This window comes from Gossypium arboreum, chromosome 4 (genome assembly GCF_025698485.1).
Source record: "Gossypium arboreum isolate Shixiya-1 chromosome 4, ASM2569848v2, whole genome shotgun sequence".
NCBI classification, from domain to species: Eukaryota; Viridiplantae; Streptophyta; class Magnoliopsida; order Malvales; family Malvaceae; genus Gossypium; species Gossypium arboreum.
Window position 1 is genome coordinate 100,261,037 of NC_069073.1, and position 22,618 is coordinate 100,283,654.

Sequence of the window (22,618 nt, forward strand, 5' to 3'; positions counted from 1 at the left end):
ATAAGAAAACACGGGGCCCAAAATTTTGGGCCATAGATGATGACGATGCTGAAAAAGCTGAAATTTGGCTCGATAATACTATTCGAGTATTTGAAGAACTATCATGTACTCCCGATGAATGTTTGAAATGTGTTATGTCCTTGCTAGTGACTCTGCTTACTATTGGTGGAATACTCTGGTTTCGGTTGTGCCAAAAGAACAGGTCACTTGGGATTTCTTTCAAACTGAGTTTCGCAAGAAATATATCAGTCAGAGATTTATTGACCAGAAACGTAAAGAGTTTCTCGAGCTTAAACAGGGTCGTATGACTGTTACTGAGTACGAGCAAAAATTTGTGAGACTCAGTCGTTATGCTCGAGAGTGTGTTTCAACCGAAGCGGTTATGTGTAAAAGGTTCGAAGAAGGATTGAGGGAAGACATAAAATTGCTCGTAGGTATTCTTGAAATAAAAGAATTCGTGGTACTTGTTGAGCGAGCCTACAAAGCCGAAGAACTTGGAAAGGAAAAAAGAAAAGCGGAGTTCGAAGCTAGAGATTTCCATAAAAGATCAGCAGGTAAAACTTCTCTTTCGACCTCAAAGAAGTTCAGAGATAATAGTAGTCGGTCAAAGACAACGGCTGGGTTTTCTATTCAGGAGCAACCACCAGTGGGTTCACGAGCCACCTCGATGGCTAGTGTTGGCAATACTCGACCAAATAAGCCTGAGTGTCAACAGTGTGGTAGACGACATATCGGTGAATGTTGGGGTAAATTCAACAACAGAGTTTGCTACAAGTGTGGGTCGCAGGATCATTTTATTCGAGACTGCCTAGAGCTAGCTAAGAAAGAGAGTGCTCAGAGTGTGAGATCGAGTGGAGCTGCAACTAGAGGCAGACCACCCCGAAATGCGGGAGGCAGGAGCAGTATTCAGAAAGGTACTTCAGACACAGCCGTTCGATCTGAAGCTCGTGCACCTGCTAGAGCTTATGCTATTCGAGCCAGAGAGGAGGCCTCATCCCCGGATGTCATCACTGGTATATTTACTCTCTATGACACTAGTGTAATCGCTTTAATTGATCCTGGTTCAACCCATTTGTATGTGTGTGAAACTTTAGTATCCAGTAAGACTTTTCCTGTTGAGTCTACTGAATTTGTTATTCGGGTATCGAACCCCCTGGGCTGATGTGTCTTGGTTGATAAATTATGTAAGAACTGCCCCTTGATGATTCGAGATTCATGCTTCCCGGCTAATTTGATGCTATTTCCATTCGATGAGTTTGATATAATTTTGGGTATGGATTGGTTAACTGTGCATGATGCAATGGTAAATTGTAAAAGAAAGACTATTGATCTAAGGTGTGAGAATAATGAGATTATTCAGATTGAATCCACTGATTTGAATGGTTTACCGTCAGTGATATCTTCAATATTGGCTCAGAAGCATGTGAGAAAAGGTTGCGAAGCTTACTTTGCATATGTTCTAGAAAATCAAGTGAATGAAAAGAAGATTGAATCCGTACCAGTTGTGTGTGAGTATCCGAATGTGTTTCCTAATGAATTACCAGGTTTACCACCTGTTAGAGAGGTAGAGTTTAGTATTGAATTAGTACCAGGTATGACTCCGATTTCGGTAGCTCCGTACCATATGGCGCCTACTGAATTAAAAGAATTGAAAGCACAGCTGCAAGAATTGACTGATGGAGGTTTTGTACGCCCGAGCTCCTCTCCCTGGGGCGCACCAATTCTATTTGTAAAGAAAAAAAAGACAGAACAATGAGAATGTGTATTGATTACCGTCAGCTTAACAAAGTAACCATCAAGAACAAATATCCATTGCCGCGAATTGGCGATTTCTTCGATCAGTTAAAAGGGGCTTCTCTGTTTTTGAAAATAGATTTACGATCAGGTTACTACCAGTTACGAGTTAGAGACTCTGATGTTCCTAAAACTGCTTTTCGGACTAGATATGGACACTATGATTTCTTGGTGATGCCGTTCGGATTTACTAACGCACCTACTGTTTTCATGGATTTAATGAACTAGATTTTCAAACAGTTTTTGGATTGATTTGTGGTTGTGTTTATAGATGATATCTTGATTTACTCTCGTGATGAATTTGAGCATGCTGAGCACTTGAAATTGGTATTACAGACCTTACGAGATAATCATCTCTATGCAAAGTTTAGCAAATGTGAGTTCTGGTTGCGGGAGGTTAGTTTCTTGGGGCACGTAGTTTCAGCTTCAGGTATTCGGGTTGATCTGAGTAAGATTTCAGCTATACTCGATTGGAAACCTCCGCGGAACGTTACTGAATTTTGAAGTTTTCTGGGACTTACCGGATACTATAGGAAATTTGTGAAAGGTTTTTCGACGATTGCCACTCCGTTGACAAAGTTACTTCAGAAGGATGTTAGATTTGAGTGGACAAAAAGATGTCAGAGAAGTTTCGATCAGTTGAAAACTTTGTTGACTGAAGCTCCAGTGCTTGTTCAACCAGAGTCGGGTAAAGAGTTCGTTATTTTTAGTGATGCCTCTTTGAATGGATTGGGCTGTGTTCTGATGCAGGAAGGCAAAGTTGTAGCTTATGGCTCGAGACAGTTAAAGCCGCATGAGAAGAATTATTCGACTCATGATCTTGAATTGGCCGCTATTGTGTTCGCTTTGAAATTTTAGCGCCACTATTTGTTCGTTGAGAAATGTCGTATCTACTCTGATCACAAAAGTCTCAAATATTTGATGACTCAAAAAGATTTGAACTTAAGGCAACGAAGATGGTTAGAACTACCAAAAGACTATGAACTTGTGATTGATTATCATCCGAGAAAGGCTAATGTAGTTGCTGATGCTTTGAGCCGAAAAGTATTGTTTGCGTTGCGTGCTATGAATGCACATGTAATATCCTGATTTTGGGCCTAGTCGGAATAGTGGTTTTGTGACCACAAAATCTGAGATAGAAATAATTATTTTATGATTATTTTAAGATCTATGATATGATTGCATGATTGTGTGAAAATTTCGTGAAGAAATTTTATGCATAAAGTGCTTAAATTGAAATTAGGGACTAAATCGAATAATTTGCAAAACTTGCATTCTAGAAGTTTCTAGTATGAAATTGTTTTGAAATATTAATTAGGAGGTCTTAAATAGCAATTTTACCAATTTCTAAGTCTATGGACAAAAATTGGACGTGGATGGAATTTTTGGAAAGTTTAGTAGTAAGGGCATTTTGGTCATTTAGGGGCAAAATGAATTAAAATACAAAATTAAAAGCCAATTTTGCTCATCTTCAACCCCATGGCCAAATATAGCAAGGAGAAACCATGGCTAGGGTTTTTCAAGCTTCCAAGCTCGATTGTAAGTCCGTTCTAGCCTCGTTTTTAATGATTTTTACGTTTTTGGAGTCCCGGTAGCTCGATTTAGCTTATGCTAGCAATAATTTAACCTAAGGTTTATATTTGGAAAAATACCCATAGGTGAAATTTGTGTATTTTGGTGTTTTATGATAGAATATGAGGTTTTAAATTATGTTAGACAACTTGTGCTACTCGGTTTTAAGTGAAAACGAGCAAAAGGGCTTAATCGGTAAAAATACCTAATAGTCATAAGTACATGTTATAGTGAGAATTTGATGTTACCATATAAGGGAAAAATGATCAGCATGTCATAAAACATAAGAAAATAGGCTGAAGTTTAATTTACGAGCTTTGGGGCAAAAGTGTAAATATGCAAAAGTTTAGGGGCAAAATTGTAATTTTTCCAAAATATGATTTTGGGTCAATTTGAATAATGTGAGTCCTAATTAGACTATATTTTAAATGATAGAGCAAGGAAAACTGAAATTCGGGCTAAAATGGGGAAAATACCAAGTTGTGGACGAAATGGTAAAAGTAGCCATTTTCGCATACGAGGTAAGTTCATATGTAAATGTTGGTAACATAGTTATTATTTTAAATGTTTTTATGCTATTTAAATGATATGATAATTATTATGAAATATTATACTCGTGATAATTGTTTGATAATATGTCAAATTGTGTGATATACTTGGAAAATGTGAAATACTACCGAGTATCGGTATCGGCATTCCGTAGAAGATGGTTGAGACACATGATTGGGAAAAAGGTCCCGTTGAATCTTAGGAATGGATTAGGATGCAAGTGACATGTCACTAGGATGTTTGGGCATCCGAACTCGTTGAGTTGAGTCCGAGTTCACTTATGGATGCGAATGTCCGAACTCGTTGAGTTGAGTCCGAGTTCGAGAGATGTAACTGGGCATCCGAGCTCGTTGAGTTGAGTCCGAGTTCACTTATGGATGCGAACGCCCGAGCTCATTGAGTTGAGTCCGAGTTCACTTATGGGCAGGTTACATAGTAGCTTGGCTACATATGTAGCACTTATGTGCAAACTTTCCATGTATCCGAATTATATTCCGATGTGTTCAACGGGTAAAATTCTACTCAAGCGGAGGAATACTCGAGATGAAAGGGACGTATTGGTAAGTGTTGTAAAATGAATACTTTGAGCAGGTATGTACTTAACCCTCGCGTTGAAAACTCGATATAACAACAATATGGTAAGATGATAAATGAAAATGTGATATGAATGTCTCGGTGATGATTATGCAAATGATGTTTTATGTTTGCTTATATAGTTATGTTACTTGCTATTTGCATGTGAACTTACTAAGCATTTATGCTTACTCCCTCCTTTTCATTCCTTGTAGTGTTGACAAGCCAGCTCGAAATCGCATAAGCGGTCGGAGGCACGCCACACTATCCAGTATACCATCTTGGCATAATGGCTTGTATATTTTGAGTATGGCATGTATAGCATTATAATCATTTTGTGTATATGGTCTTATGATATGGTTATTGAGTGGTATGGAAATGCTTGGTAATGATTAGCCATTGGGATGGCTAATCATGATCATATTTGGTGTTATGTATGCTAAATTGCTAGCTAATCCATGGAAACCATGAAATAGGTAAAATTTACCATAAAATAGATTCAGATAGCAGCAGTGACGTGAGTTTTAAAAATCACTAAAAATAGTAGAGATACAATTAGATGATGAATAATATATGGGATTGAAGAATTATGAGTCTATTTTCATATGGATGGAACAAAACAGGTATATGAGTTATATTTTATGAGATGTTTAAATTTTTGTGAAACAGGGCCGGAGCAATTTCTGGATCCCCTATTCTGACTTTAGAAATTCACCATAAATTGTTAAAAGATAATTAGAAGTCATGATTTATATGTACAGATTCCTTACTGAGTCTAGTTTTATTATAAAGAAACAGCATAGTCATTGAAACTCTGTACAGGGAGATATATGATTCGTAATACACAGAGGTCAGAGCAGTCAAACTTTGAAATAGGGGGGACTTTAACTAATAAACTGTACTAATTTTCTTGACCAAAAATTCTATAAAAAAATTAGTAAATAGATATATGAGTCTAGTTTCAGGGAAAATTTACGGAATTGGATTTTGAGTTTTGTAACTCGAGATATGAATTTTTAAGCGACTATGACACAGATTGTTAGCTTGACTGAAAATTTTAAAAATAAATTGTTTGAGCTGTTTAAGTAATGAATTAAGTTTATTAACACCTCATGTTTGACTCCGACGACGGTATCGGGTACGGGGCGTTACATTTTGTGGTATCAGAGCAGGTTTAGTCAGTTCTTGGACTAACCTAGCATGTGTAAAAGTTTAGCTATACATGCCACTGATCTGTGATAGTGTGATGTCTTTCAACGCGTATGAGTACCGTCTTATTTAGACAGGGTACCCTCCAATCGAGCTGTGCCGACCATGTTCAATGTTATGTGAAGTTATTTGAGTAAAATTATGATTATGATAAGTCTCGGTTCAGAAAAGTATGAATAAAGGTTTATGATACATATGTGATAAATATTCATATTTGCTTAATGCTCATATGATGTAGTGTATGTGGCTTACTTGATAAGATGAACGGAATAAATAGAAAGTAGTAGAGGTATGAATAAAGGTCATAATATTATGATACGAGTGAAAATGTCCTTGTCTTGATTTGGACGTCGAATGTTGATAAATGTTAATGATATATAATTTTATGAGATAAAGAATTATAATGAAATGAACTTATCTATGTTAAATTGTTGGACTGAATTATATGATTGTAATGATATGTACATGATGATGCACGAAATGAAAGTTGTGATTGTGATGCAAATATCTATGTTTGTTTGGCTTTATATAATGTCATGAGCATGAATTAATTTAATTAAATGAATGGATAAGTAAAGTTGTCTAGAAAACATAGAATGTATGCATAAGTATATTGTTTAAATGGGACAATAGGAAAATTGGTGTAAGCCAACATGAATGAATGACATGATTTTGATGATGTTACTATGATGATGGAACTTGTGTCATATGTGTATGTATAAGAAAGTCGAGTCAGAGGTCCTACAACCCCTCCCCCTTACCGAAGTGGTACTTATAATGGAATTTCATGAGATTTGTATTGAATAAGTTTCCGGTTGAGAACCCAAAGAGTACAGTGATAGAATAATTATAAGTATGATTAGAGATTGAAAATGAGCTGATAAGTAAAGTCGAGCGAGAAAGTATCGGATTGACGTAAAGATTATTGGAGTTATGCTTGTCCGATTAGAAAAGGAATTCTCCTTGGTAAACCGAATTACTCGGTGCAAGGTCGAGAAAAGTGTAAATCAAAATTTATTCAGAATTGGGCTTCTTTAGTGAATGGTTTAATATGAAATTTGTGACGCAGAACTAGTTGGGGAAATGATAATTGAAATGTGAACTATCTGAGTGTGACATTATGGTGGACAGATTTAGCGATCTCTTTTGAGATTTTCTATGTGTTTACCGTTCTCAAAAATATTTCTATGGCTATTGATCTTCTGAAGAAATTCTTATTATATGGGAATGTCTTCTAATTTTGGTGTTGGATGAAAGCATTGGTAGTCTGATTGGTTTATAATTTATATTGCTCTATTTCATCGGGTATTCTATTTCATTTAAATCGATAAGAATTGATGAGAGAATACGTATGATATTATGATTCTGTTTCTTCTACTTGATGCTTCATCGATATATATGTATGGGAAGATATATTGATCTTGTTATATTTGATTTCGATGGGATTAAATGATGTTTTCTTCTAGACTTTCTTTCTTTGAAGAATTATCGGGTATTCCGTATTTTCTCTATGAGTTTGGTTTTCGATTCTCCGGCATAGTATCGTATCTTGGGTTTCTTTATCCGGATCTCTTTATTCGGATTTCTTTATTCCAGTTTCTCTATCTTGGATTTCTTTATTCGGTTTTCTTGTTATCTTTGTTCCATAATTTGTCAATTACGACTCATGTTCGAAGTGGGTTCTTCAGCTCGTGATAATCATGTAAAATATGACTATACTTCTAATTTGATCTTAGTAATGTGGTGATTTTAATATTGGGATTTTTTCTGATTTCTGTGTAAGGATTTGACATTAGTAAAGGCAAAGGTGATAAAAGCGCGAGTTTCAGTCGGTATGGTAAATTATTTATTTGAAAGATTTCATGTGACAATTATGTCAGGATTATTTTTCCCAAGTCTGATAATAGAATTTCATTTTGTACGGATAAAAGAGTAAATAGTTTGAACGAGAAGTGTATATTTATTAGAAAAGAGTTGGATATTAGTTTAAGTCACTACGAATGATAAGGTTTCCATCTTGTGAAAGCTGAAAAGTTTATTACATGTTGACAGAGTTCGAATAGATAAGAATATTGGTAATCGAAGCGTCTGAACTAGACTAGTCTACATTGAGTAAAGACTTCCTGACTTTCAGTAATGTACTGTTGTATGAATTGTGATGTGTTTCAAGACAGTGAGGTAATGTGATAGTTTAGAGCATTCGATGTTACATAAAATCAGAGTTGTTAAAAGGGTTAAAGTCGAACATTGGGATCTATCAAAATTATCCTTGTCAGTGTTGATATTGGGATGGAAATGAGAAGGATTATTCTTGAGGCCATATCAGAAATATTTCCATGGCGGAAAGAGGAAAATGTGATGTATCCTATTGTTAAATGTTTGGCGAGATCTATAAATCATATATGTATTGAATGAATTCCTACTCATCAGATTCATGGAATTTCAGGTCTCTTTGATTGTTGGATTTCTTGGAATTTCGGTCTCCATTAAATCAAGTTGAGATCTGGGTTTTATGTCATGATATCATGGGAAACTAAGAAGGGTTGAAAATTTAAGAACAGTTGAGAGTTGAGACTGTAAGCTTTTAGATCATATGAGAAATTGAAGAGATGTATTGGAGGTACAGTCTAAGTGCAAGTTCTTTGGCACCGAATATGAGATTAAAAGTGAAGACCACTTTTCTGGTAAGATTTTCGGGGACGAAAATCCCTGAAGAGGGGGAGAGTTGTAATATCCTGATTTTGGGCCTAGACGGAATAGTGGTTTCGTGACCACAAAATCCAAGATAGAAATAATTATTTTATGATTATTTTAAGGTCTATGATATGATTTCATGATTGTGTGAAAATTTCGTGAAGAAATTTTATGCATAAAGTGCTTAAATTGAAATTAGGGACTAAATCGAATAATTTGCAAAACTTGCATTCTAGAAGTTTCTAGTATGAAATTGTTTTGAAATATTAATTAGGAGGTCTTAAATAGAAATTTTACCAATTTCTAAGTCTATGGACAAAAATTGGACATGGATGGAATTTTTGGAAAGTTTAGTAGTAAAGGCATTTTGGTCATTTAGGGGCAAAATGAATTAAAATACAAAATTAAAAGCCAATTTTGCTCATCTTCAACCCCATGGCCGAATATAGCAAGGAAAAACCATGGCTAGGGTTTTTCAAGCTTCCAAGCTCGATTGTAAGTCCGTTCTAGCCTCGTTTTTAATGATTTTTATGTTTTTGGAGTCCCGGTAGCTCGATTTAGCTTATGCTAGTAATAATTTAACCTAAGGTTTATATTTGGAAAAATACCCATAGGTGAAATTTGTGTATTTTGGTGTTTTATGATAGAATATGAGGTTTTAAATTATGTTAGACAACTTGTGCTACTCGGTTTTAAGTGAAAACGAGCAAAAGGGCTTAATCGGTAAAAATACCTAACAGTCATAAGTACATGTTATAGTGAGAATTTGATGTTGTCATAGAAGGGAAAAATGATCAGCATGTCATAAAACATAAGAAAATAGGCTGAAGTTTAATTTACGAGCTTTGGGGCAAAAGTGTAAATATGTAAAAGTTTAGGGGCAAAATTGTAATTTTTCCAAAATATGATTTTGGGTCAATTTGAATAATGTGAGTCCTAATTATACTATATTTTAAATGATAGAGCAAGGAAAACTGAAATTTGGGCTAAAATGGGGAAAATACCAAGTTGTGGACGAAATGGTACAAGTAACCATTTTCGTATACGAGGTAAGTTCATATGTAAATGTTGGTAATATAGTTATTATTTTAAATGTTTTTATGTTATTTAAATGATATGATAATTATTATGAAATATTATACTCGTGATAATTTTTTGATAATATGTCAAATTGTGTGATATACTTGGAAAATGTGAAATACTACTGAGTATCGGTATCGGCATTCCGTAGAAAATGGTTGAGACACATGATTGGAAAAAGGTCCCGTTGAATCTTAGGAATGGATTAGGATGCAAGTGACATGTCACTAGGATGTTTGGGCATCCGAACTCGTTGAGTTGAGTCCGAGTTCACTTATGGATGCCAATGTCCGAACTCGTTGAGTTGAGTCCGAGTTCACTTATGGATGCGAACGCCCGGGCTCATTGAGTTGAGTCCGAGTTCACTTATGGGCGGGTTACATGGTAGCTTGGCTACATATGTAGCACTTATGTGCAAACTTTCCATGTATCCGAATTATATTCCGATGTGTTCAACGGGTAAAACTCTACACAAGCGGAGGAATACTCGAGATGAAAGGGACGTATTGGTAAGCGTTGTAAAATGAATACTTTGAACAGGTATGTACTTAACCCTCGCGTTGAAAACTCGATATAACAACAATATGGTAAGATGATAAATGAAAATGTGATATGAATGTCTCGGTGATGATTATGCAAATGATGTTTTATGTTTGCTTATATAGTTATGTTACTTGCTATTTGCATGTGAACTTACTAAGCATTTATGCTTACTCCCTCCTTTTCATTCCTTGTAGTGTTGACAAACCAGCTCGGAAATCGGAAACAGTCGGAGGCATGCTCACACTATCCGTATACCATCTTGGCATAATGGCTTGTATATTTTGAGTATGGCATGTATAGCATTATAATCATTTTGTGTATATGGTCTTATGATATGGTTATTGAGTGGTATGAAAATGCTTGGTAATGATTAGCCATTGGAATGGCTAATCATGATCATATTTGGTGTTATGTATGCTAAATTGCTAGCTAATCCATGGAAACCATGAAATAGGTAAAATTTACCATAAAATAGATTCAGACAGCAGCAGTGACGTGAGTTTGAAAAATCACTAAAAATAGTAGAGATACAATTAGATGATGAATAATATATGGAATTGAAGAATTATGAGTCTGTTTTCATATGGATGGAACAAAACAGGTATATGAGTTATATTTTATGAGATGTTTAAATTTTTGTGAAATAGGGCCAGAGCGATTTCTGGATCCCCTGTTCTGACTTTGGAAATTCACCATAAATTGTTAAAAGATAATTAGAAGTCATGATTTATATGTACAGATTCCTTACTGAGTCTAGTTTTATTATAAAGAAACGGTATAGTCATTGAAACTCTGTACAGGGAGATATCTGATTCGTAATACACAGAGGTCAGAGCAGTCAAACTCTGAAACAGGGGAGACTTTAACTAATAAACTGTACTAATTTGCTCGACCAAAAATTCTATAAAAAAATTAGTAAATAGATATTGAGTTTAGTTTCAGGAAAAATTCACATCTATATAGCTATCAACTCATTTAGTACAATTCAATTCAGTACTATTTTATCAGAACTGTCAAACATGTACATAATTTATTTAGTTCAGTTTGTAAAATAATTCATATAACGCATCAATTTCCATTCATATAAAATCAATCAATACTTTTTCTTCTAAAAAATTAGCCTGATGAACCAAATAAATAGATAAGAATACGTAGGTTAGTACACCACACCAGTAGGCACCAAAGTGTTTTAACAATAGACACAAAAGTGCTGAGTAGTAGGCACCGAAGTACAAACAGTGGCACCAAAGTGCAATCTCATACAAACACACCACTAACTCTATTGGCATGCCAATTGTATCCTATCCTATGTTCATCTGGGCTCAATACACATATCAGAACAACTTTTTACAATTTAATCCTTCTTTCACCTTTCGTACTAATTTGTAAACATTTCAAAATATATTAAAATATTATAATTTCTCAATTCAATCACAAACATTATATAATTATACCTAACCATACTGTATGAACTTACCAAGTACAAACAACAATAATAGAAGTGTCAGGGACTAATCTGTAATTTTTTCTTTTTCTCGATTATCTACCAGTTGATTCAATTATTGATCTATACGGAAATTCATTTCAAATTATCAGTTTCATTTACCTTTTTACATCTTATTCAAGTCATATAACAACTTATTTCATTTTACATAATTTCCTTACATTTTTTCATTTTATTCAATTTAGTCCCTAAAATCAAAACTATCATATCTTTCACATTTAAACCCCGATTTACAATCAATTTCAAATACATCCTTCTACAACCCTCTAATTTCAATAATTACAAAATTTCATGTCAAATTAAAAAAATTTATTTTAGTCTCTAAACTCAAAACTAACAAATTTCATTTTACAATTTAGTCCATACTTAAATCTAAGCTTACAACAAAGCTATTTAACATAAAAAAAACACAAAAAATCATCAATGACAACATTTCAAAACTTTAACAATTTTACAATTTAGTACCTGTGTTAGCTAGATTAAGTTGCATAGATATAAAGAACGTAAAATTTATGAAAAAGAGCTTCAAGAGTACTTACATGCAAGAATAAAAGCTTGCCTGAATTCCCTAATTTTCAAAAATGGTGGTTTCGGTAATGAAGAGAAGAAAAGATGAAGATGACTTTGGTGTTTTAATATTCTTTTATGTTTTAATATACATATTTTTATTTAGGGAAAAATTATAAGATTAGTACCTAAACTTGTCCTCTTCTCCCAAATCGACACCTATGGTTTTTTTTTGTCCCAGATTGGTACCCGAACTTTTTTTAGTCCATGAGTTTGATACCTGAGTCTAACAGCATTAATTTTTTGCTGACGTGTCACCCTCTTTGGCTACAAATTAGACCCCTTTATTAATTTTCCTTTCATTTTCTCTTTTAATTATTTTTCCTTTAAGAAAATAATAAAACAATTTTCTCTTTCATCCAAAACAAATCACGATTCTATTCCTTTTTCATTTTGTTTCTTCGTTTCTTCTCTTTTCTATCTTATTTTCTTCTTCTTCTCCCTATTCATCTTCTTCTAACCTTACCGGCTACCGCCATGAGTCGCTGCCATCCATGGCTTTCTTTGACCATCAAAACCCTTCTCTCTTCCTCGTCTTCTCAAATCTTGTCTTGTATTTCCAAGAAAATCTCTTTAAAGCTGAAAAGTCAAAGCTTGATCCTGAAGCTTTTGAAATTATACTCTCCGCTTGTTGATGAAAGGCTAAGGAGGCTTCTAGTGAGCTCAGAACGAGTTGAGGAGCTGAAGAAAGCAGTAGCAGTGCCGCTACCATGGCAGCAACAGAGAACCAGTTTTCTTAAAGCCCAGTAAAAGTTCTTCAGGTCATGGAGTAAACGGTCAACAAATTCAAGGGAGGAATTGCCCTTGTTGTTCATTGGATCCATAGGATTTCTAGGGTTTTATAAATTTTAATAAAAATTCATTACATTTACTTTTTTTTTCTAGGTGTGTTTGTTATGGATAAAACAAGGGTTTTGACTATTAAGATTCTACAATTTTTTTTCTTAGTTTTGATTGAAGCGTTGTTAGTTTATTACTTTTTTTTATTTTCATTCTTTTTCAATGCACAAAAATCAATGGTTTCTTCATTGTTACATTTCATGGATTATATATTATTTATATGTTAAAGATTTCTTCATATCTTTTGCCTATTCTTTTCCTTACAATTTTTTTGTTTTTTTTAAAGATTTTGGGTTCTTTGTTTGTTATTTATTGTTTAATGTGTTGGGTTCATTATTTTTTGTTATTTGTTCTTTGATTGTGCTGAGTTATTTGTTTTTCTTAATGGAGTTGCCTGCACTCCCATTTTTTTGTTTTTCTCATATTTTCTCAGCAAGCAAAAAGAAAAAATTCAACTACCCAAAAACTGACAAAAGAAGAAAAAATTGAATGCGAAAATCCAAAAAAGAAAATGAACTGAAGACTCAAAATATAAAACAGAGAGCAGAAAAAACATGTTTAGCAAATGTGTTTAGCAGAGAAAAGAAGAGAAAATGTGTTTAACAAACATGAGAGGAATTGAAATCAGCTATTGAAAACAAACATGTTTAGTAGAGAAAAGAAGAGAAAAGGAAATTGGGAAGAAAAAAGATCACTGGGGAAAAGAAAGAAAAAAAAGGAAATAGTTTTAAAAATACTTTTATTGATTTTTAATATTTTTTTAGATCATTACATCATCATGACATCATTTTTTCCACGTGTCATAGTCTTATTCTGCCACCTGTCTTGATGTTAACGTCGTTAGGCTCAAGTACCAAACTCGTGGACGGAAAAAAAGTTTAGGTTCCAATCTGGCACAAAAAATACCGTAGGTACCAATCTAGGAAAATGATCAAGTTCAAGTACTAATCTTATCTTTTTCCCTTTTATTTAACATAATTTTTAACTAAGTTTTTAACATATAAACAATTAAAAACTAAGCATTAATCGTCCAAGACAAGTCATTATGGTCTAATTATCACATAGACCTTTGAAAAATTATAGCATTTTAGTTAATAAAAATCAATAGCGATTAAATTTTATAATTTTTACGATTTAGTCCTTGTACCTTAATTAATCACTAATTCAGCAAAATTACCTATAAAAAATTCAGTCCACCTATATAAAAACTCCTTAAATTTTTACTAAAAATATTTACAAGCTCAGTTTACATAAACGAGATCTCGATACATCATTTTCCAAAACCATTGACTTTAAGGTCAAACCATTTGTACTTTAAATATTATTTAAATATTAAATAATATTTAATAACTCGATCATCAAAAAATGGGGTTCCGAAACCACAGTTTCCAGCACCACTGAAAATTGGGTTGTTACAATTAATATATGAGTTTTGTAGTTTTAGTCTCACTCATACATGAAATCATGCTTATTCCAAAAAATTTTAGTCATATTAATGGTTATTTAATGTTTTAGAATTTATGAGATATTTTGTTAATCATGAAGAAATTGAAGAAGGAAAGGGAAATACTAGCAAAGGAAAGGAAAAACTAGTGGATTTAGGTGAATTTAGACTTCTCCAACAAATTTTGAATATTTTTGTGTGGTAAGATATATGGAAAATCCATAAAAATACTTATCTTGAATTGATATTGCTTTTAATTGATTTATTATTATTAAATCGAACATGTTATAGTATATTAATGTTCAAATGTTTATGAAAGAGTGGATTCAGATATGTTTTGAATTTTTTTTTTGAATTATGTCGAACAATGGAAAAATTGGTTAATGGTATGAAAACTATCTTATAAATGATTTTTGAATAAAATCTCTATGTGGAGATATAAATGAAAGCTTTGAATTTTGATTTGGTGGCATAGTGCTATGACTAAAATTACTGATTTGTGTTATAGTGGTTATTATCTTGGACCTTGTTTCAAATTTGTAATCTTATTTGAAATATTAATACTGACATTCTAGAAATACTAAAATGAGGCCTTAGTAACATAGTTAAATAGTTAGGATATGACTAACAAGCTAATAGGGGACTTCTATTACTAGTACTTTGGTACTCATGCTGCTAGCACTTTGATGCTCTTGTTTTTGGCACTTTAGTGGGATTCTAATATGGTCTTTAGACAACTACATTATATCGTTTCTTTTATTGTGGTTTCGACCAACTAGTCCCTTGTATTCCCTCTTTATTTTTCTAGGCTTACTAAGGGCTGAACTTAAACTGATTTTTTCATTCTATGAATGAATTCTTGAACTTGAGATGCTATTGTTTACATACGATCTTTATGGAACTAAAATGTTTTATGTTTTCTGAATCATTGAATAATTGCTATTAACATTGCTAATAAATGCTTTATAAAATATTGTACAAATTTCAAATCACTGTTTAAAAGGTATGTACACAGGGAATTTCTATGTTATCTTACTAAGCTTTATGCTTAACTTGTCATTATTTTTGTGCGTAGGTCTTTGGAATTAAGGCTCGGTGCAACTGGAAGATCATATGAAAACACCATTGCTATCATTGAAGAGTATGAAACATTTGTATTTGCAATTGGTACCTACTGACATGTACTAGAAAGGTTATTAAGGGGTGCATATATATATATATTTGTTTTATATTACTTTAAGTTGTAATGGTGATAGTCTCTACTTTTATTTTTTTTACATTGGATAGCCTTGAGGCAAATGCTATGACTTTTGAATTGTTGCATGCATGCTTAGGTTTGCCATCCTTAGATTGGTTTTTGATTGGTTTGATATATGTTTTATGACGCTAACATAACTCATGAATACCTAGAAAATTTTTGCTTCATTTTGACTATTTTTCACGAATGAATATGTTGGTTTTTGGCTATTTTTCGAACATGTTTTATAAGAGTTTAGTTTAGGGATGTTTCGAGGTTTTTTTTTTACCATTTAAAATTTGATTTTTTAAGCTCAAAATAATTGGGAATTGATAATGTGCCCAATTGAAATATTTATAGTGCTTAGTGTTGATATATTTTTGAATGAAATGCCACTAATTATAGTACTACTGCTCAATTTTTAGTGGTATCAGAAAATGAGATTTTGAAATCATATTTTCATAAACTGAGTCAGTAAATATTAAATATTAACATTTACGAGGTTAGTATAAAAATATATTAAAGTTTGGTCTAGTAATTTTGCCAAATTAATAGTTAATTAAGGCTCAGATACTAAATTGTAAAGTTCAATCGCTATAGAATTTTAATTAGCCAAAAGCTTTGGGACTTAAATTACAATTAGCTAAAGATCTAAAATGGTAAATAAACCATTTTTAATATGAATTAGTGGATTATGATAACAGTTTCCAATAATTAAGCTTGGTGATTAGCTTAAGAGAATCAACGTATGTTTAAGTTAATTAAATCAAATTAATTACATACTAATCCAACTATATAAGTCAAATTAGTGGATGGAAAATTCATCTTCTTCATTTAATCTCTATTTTCATCTAGAAAGGGAGAAGAAAACCTAAGGAAATCTAAAACATTCGACCATTGGTTGATCAAGAATCGAATCGAATTGAAGTTGACCAGAAAAAGCTAAAATTACAGATTAGCCCCTAAAGGATCCACTTTACATATTTTAAACGGTAAGTTCATATGGTACTTGCCACCCTATTTTATTTTATATTTGAAGTATTTTTGAATTTATCTATATGTTAGATTTAAGGAAAATTTAGTGAATTTGGCACATATGGTTTAAATTAGACTGAATTGAAAAGTTACATGGATACTGGCTATTATGAGGTAGTACATAGTGCAAATGTAAATGTTGGTTGATTATTGGACTGGTAAATGGAATACGTAATTATGTTTAAATATTGGTAATGATATATGTATACGAAATTAATGCCCGTGTGAACTTAGTAAAAGGTTAGGATACATATGGCATGCCATTAGGGTTATACGTGCTTTTGATTAGGGGTTTTACATGTTATTGTGAGATCTAGCTATTGTTGCAGATTCTCGGGTTATACGTATCGTAAGTTTAGCCTGGACGGGTAACCTCAATATAATTTCAACTTGTGTAAGTAATTTTGTTATAATGTCAGCTTGTGTGAGCAACCCTGATATACCATAAGCTTGTGTGAGCAACTTATTCTTGTGTATCTGAGTTCGTTTTACTATAGTTTTTTTGGGCAATGTCCAAATAAATGTAAATGAAATTTTAAATTCAAATTGGATATGTGATAGTATATATTTTATATTTGATATGTGATAAGTATTGGATTGCCTTAATGTCTTAAATCTTCCTCATGATTTGTAAATGTGACTAACCTATTTAGTTGATAATGTTGATAAGTACTTAGATGTGCTAATATGTGCCAAGAATGGCCACTTTTGAATGCCAAAATGTATGAAATATTCTTTATGCTTTAATGGATTAAGGTAACTTCCCAAAATGTATGACATATTTTTTATGCTTTAATGGATTAAGGTAAGTTTAGTAACTCAATTTGAGCTTACTAAGCATTCTTAATCATTACTCTGGTTGTTTTTCCTTGCCCGGTAGATTTTCACATTGCGGAACTGTCGAGCCAGATTAGTGAAAGAGCACACACTATCCCGAGACGATAGTTATAAATTCATTTTGAGTCTACACTATGTGGCATTTACTTAAGGTTCCTAGTGTGTAAATAATCATTTTGAGATTTGATAGTCTTATTTTAATGGTGGTAATGGTTGATTTTGAACATAACATTTAGTATGAAACCTAATTGACGTGACCTCGAGGACGCTAATTGGGCTAGAACTGAAGTTTCTATTTTCCAAACAATTTGGGCCAAAGACGTGGGCTAAAAATAAGGGATTCAAAGAAATGTTTGTGGGCTTTTAATGCCCAACTTTTCCATCTTAGCTTAATTTATAATTCCACAGCTTTTAATTTTTATTTAGTATGAGTCATGATTATGTATTTGTTCCTCTATAATTTAATATATGTGATAAATCGTAATTTATACATATTTCTATCCCATACTTAGCACATTTTATGGATGATTTTTCCTTAAAATTGGTGAATTCGATGCTCCTAATGCCTTAATTTCATATTTTATACTTAGGTGAGCATAGGAGAGTGAAAAGAACGAGAAACAGGCCAAAAACGGAGAAAATTGGCTAACATACAAAATCAACACAACCTAGACCTCCTCACACGGGTAGACCACACGACCGTGTCAATTTGGTAGAATCGAAGCACGACTCACACGGGTTGACCACATGCCCGTGCCTATTTAACAGGCTTGACCACTGCCGGAAGTAATCGCACACGGGCGTGTCACACGAGCGTGTCCCTGTCGAGCCCAAATTGAGTCCAATTCGGAAAAGGCCAATTTTGAGGGTTCTTAGGCATTCTAAAGCCTATAAATACACCTTAGAGGAGGAGGAAAAGGGGGCCACAGAGGAGGAAGCAGGGAACTGCTCAAGGAAAGCTGATTGATCCATCTCAGAAGCCAGATTCATCATTAAGACTGAAGATCTCCCCTCAATTTCCCTTCAGGAGTTTTGGGTTTTTCTTTATGTTTTGTATTTATTATTCTTCTGAGATGTTTACCTTTTTAGTTATGAACTAAAACCCCTAAATACCTAAAGGGAATGAAACCTAAGACAAATCTTATTATTATTATCTGAATTATATGATAAATATTTGACTTGTTCTTAATTATGTGTTCTTAATTCTTGTCTTGATATTCCAGGATATTGATTCAAGTTAACTCTTATTCAGAGGAGGAGTAGACCCTGTCTAAGAGTACATTTGTCATAATTAAGTGGAGTTGATTGCGCACCTAGAGATAGGGTGACAAGATTTTACCGGATTAGGGTGAAACCTAATAAGGGGATCCATAGATCGAGTTAATGCAACCCCAGGGAGTTAATTAGAAAGAGATTTTAATTATTCAACCTAGGGTTAGACATTGTTAGTCTCGAGAGGGATAATAATATAACTTAGGGATTTCTACGGATCAAGTCAAATGAATAAATCGTCCGATTCAGAGTCAAATAACAAGTGAAGTCTGGGTGGAGTTTTCCTTAGGCATTGTCTTAATTCAATCATTTTTCCAAAAGTAATTCTTCAATTCTATTTTCTGTGAATTCTTAGCTTAATTAATTAGTTAGATAAACAAAACCCTTTTAGTTTTTAGGCTAGATAATAAAAAGAAAGTTAATACTAGTACTTTTAGTTCCTTTGGGTTCGATAATCTGGTCTTGCTAAAGCTATACTACTGTTCGATAGGTACATTTGCCTTCATCATGATAATAGTTAGTTTCAAGAATGATTCATTATAAATATTTAAAACCTGTCACGAATATCACGCATATCAAGTTTTTGGCACCGTTGCCGGGGAACTAAGATATTAGGAACACTCGATTTTTATTACTTTAGCCATTTACTTTTATTGACATTTAAATTTTATTCTAATTTTTATTACTAATTCTTATTTTTCCCTTTTTCTGGCAGGTTTTTATAGTTTATGACTAGAAGAAACCCGTCAGGACCATTACTTTTTGACAGTGAGATCGATCGCACAGTTCACAGAAACCAAAGAGAAATAAGGCGAAGCTTAAGATACACAGAGAACGAGCAAGAGGACGATATTCAAACCACAACTGAGGATATGGCTAAAAACCAAGAAAATCCGCTACCTCCTGCAATTACTGTTAATCAAAATCCTGTTCCATGCACTATGTATGATTACGCTAAACCTAATTTAACAGGAACTGAGTCAAGTATAGTTAGACCTGCTATTGCTACAAATAATTTTGAACTGAAACCTAACACAATTCAAATGATACAACAGTTTGTTCAGTTTGATGGTTTGCAGGACGAGGATCCCAACGCTCACTTGGCAAATTTCCTAGAATTTTGCAATACCTTTAAAATTAATGGCATTTCTGATGACGCCATTCGCCTTTGGTTGTTTCCCTTTTCGTTAAGGAATAAGGCTAAACAATGGTTGAACTCGTTACCACGAGGGTCAATCACTACTTGGGAATAAATGGCCGAAAATTTTTTATTAAAATATTTTCCACTAGCTAAAATAGCCAAATTACGTAATGATATCTCTTCTTTTGTGCAGATGGATTTAGAAACACTCTACGATGCATGGGAGAGATACAAGGACATTTTAAGAAGGTGCCCTCACCATGGGTTACCGCTTTGGCTATAGGTTCAAACGTTCCATAATGGCTTGAATCCTTTGACTCGGTAGATGATTGATGTAGCCGCTGGAGGAACTATCAATAATAAGACACCTGAGGCGGCTTACGAATTTATTGAGAAGATGTCACTAAATAACTATTAGTGGCAAGTTATCAGAACAAAGCCGACAAAAGCAGCCGGTGTTTTCAACCTCGACGCGGTTACTATGTTATCTAACCAAGTAGAACTCTTAAATAAAAAGATTGACTGTTTGTCTGGTTCTACTCAAGTACATCCAATGATGAGGTGCGATTTGAGTGGAGGAGGAGCATGCACAGAGTATCAACCCTTCAACCCTAGCATCGAAGATGAACAAGTCCAATATAAAGGTAACAATAACTCTAGATCCCAAAATAACCCATATATTAACACTTATAATGCAGGTTGGAGGAACCATCCCAATTTCTCGTGGGGCAGTCAAGGAAATCAAAGGCCACAACATCCTCTGGGTTTTCAACAACCACCTTACCAGTAAGAAAAGAAGCTGAACCTTGAGGAGATGCTAACCAAATTCATATCGGTGTCAGAAACTCGTTTTCAGAATACTGAGACAGCACTTAAAAATCAACAAGCATCAATCCAGGGGCTCAAAACTTAGATTGGATAGCTCGCCAAGTTGATTTCTGAACGACCACAAGGTAGCCTGCCAAGCAACACTGAATCTAACCTGAGGGAGCAACTCAACGCAATTTCCATTCAAGATGAGGAAGGGTTAGTGGCGAAATCGAGGCCAGAACCGGTGATAAGCGAAGGTAAGAATGAGGTAGGCCAAAACGAACAAAAATTGATCAGTACAGAATATAAACCTCGTGTGCTATACCCCAATGTGACAAGGAAAGACCGCTCAGATGAAAAATTTGGTAAATTCCTTAAACTTTTAAAGAAACTACATATTAACCTACCGTTTATTGAAGCACTTTCGCAGATGCCGAACGTAGTCAAATTTTTAAAGGAGCTTCTAGCAAATAAACAAAAGTTAGATGAAAGGTTGCATATGGAGCTGAACTCGATTTACTCAGCCATTCTTCAGAATAAGCTACCCAACAAACTAAAAGATCTAGGGAGTTTTACGATTCCTTGTTTAATTGGTAGTTTAGATGTTGATAATGCGTTGGCTGATCTAGGGGCTAATATCAATGTTATGCCTTACAGATTGTTTAAGCAACTAGGTCTAGGGAAACCCAAACAAACTAGGATGAGCATTCAATTGGCTGATAAAACCATTAGATTTCCTAGCGGTATCATTAAAGATGTTCTTGTTAAGATCGATAAATTTATATACCCAGTGGGCTTTGTTGTTCTAGACATTGAAGAGGATAGTAACGCACCCTTAATTTTAGGAAGGCCCTTTTTAGCAACTGCCAGAACAATTATTGACATTGGCACAGGTAAACTCACACTTCGTGTGGGAGATGAAACAATCACCCTTCAAGCCCGTAATTCGAATAACACATCAAAAATTGAAGGTGATTGTACAAATCATTCGGCTAAAACTAACCATATAGTGTAACCTTCTTTGCAGGAAACAAGTTCGAAGGACACACATAATCCATGTTCAATCTACAACAAATGATCTACACATGAAAAACGAATGTTACAAATCGAGGAGTTAGATGAATGGCTGACATTTAAACCGGGAAAACATGATAAACCAAAACTACACCAGAACGAGCTCAATACCTCACCAAATCAACTTAAGGTTGGAGACAAAGTTTCATTAGATGCCGCAGATCCCCACATTGACACTGCAAAACTGAATGAAGAAATTCCTCTTACGGTACTTAGCATTTTCCTATTTGGTACAGTCGAGGTAAGTCATCCCAAATTCGGCACTTTTAAGGTAAACAATACTCGTCTTAAACTTTACGTTCATAAAATTTAAAGCAGGGATAAGGAGTGTAAACTCCTTGAGCCACCATGAACACACACCAGAGAGGTAAGTCGAGCTTAGACTATAAATAAGCGCTCCTCGGGAGGCACCCCGAGCACTAACAAAATTAATTTCTTTAAATTTTAGTTTTTAACATCTAACCTACTCACCGAATCATGGAACGCAGGCTTTCTAAAGAACACACGGCCAGCCACACGGGCGTGCCTTAGGCCATGTGAAAGCAGGGCAAAATTTTTCCCAACACGGGATGCGATAAGTCGCCATGGCCGTGCATTAGGACCATTGGCAAATTTGCCAAAACAACACGGGCGTGCAACACGCCTGTGTCGTAGAATCGTGGTTGAACCTGAGAAAATAGCACGATCATTTGCCACACCCGTGTCTAGAATCTATGGTCGAACCTGTTAGATTAACACGGGCGTGGGCCAACATACACGGGCGTGGGAGAAGCGAATGAAGACAGACATGGCCGTGTGCACCCACTCGCCCAAGGAAAATGAGCGTGGGCCAAAAGTCAGACG

The 22,618-nt window shown here is 34.2% G+C and overlaps 1 non-coding gene across 1 annotated transcript; it reads right to left on the minus strand.

Annotated features, from left to right (window-relative positions):
• Positions 1-20,051: 20,051 nt before the first annotated feature.
• LOC128292247 (small nucleolar RNA R71) lies at positions 20,052-20,158 on the minus strand. The gene has a single exon (XR_008282231.1). It is a non-coding gene; the product is annotated as a small nucleolar RNA R71 (small nucleolar RNA).
• Positions 20,159-22,618: the final 2,460 nt, after the last annotated feature.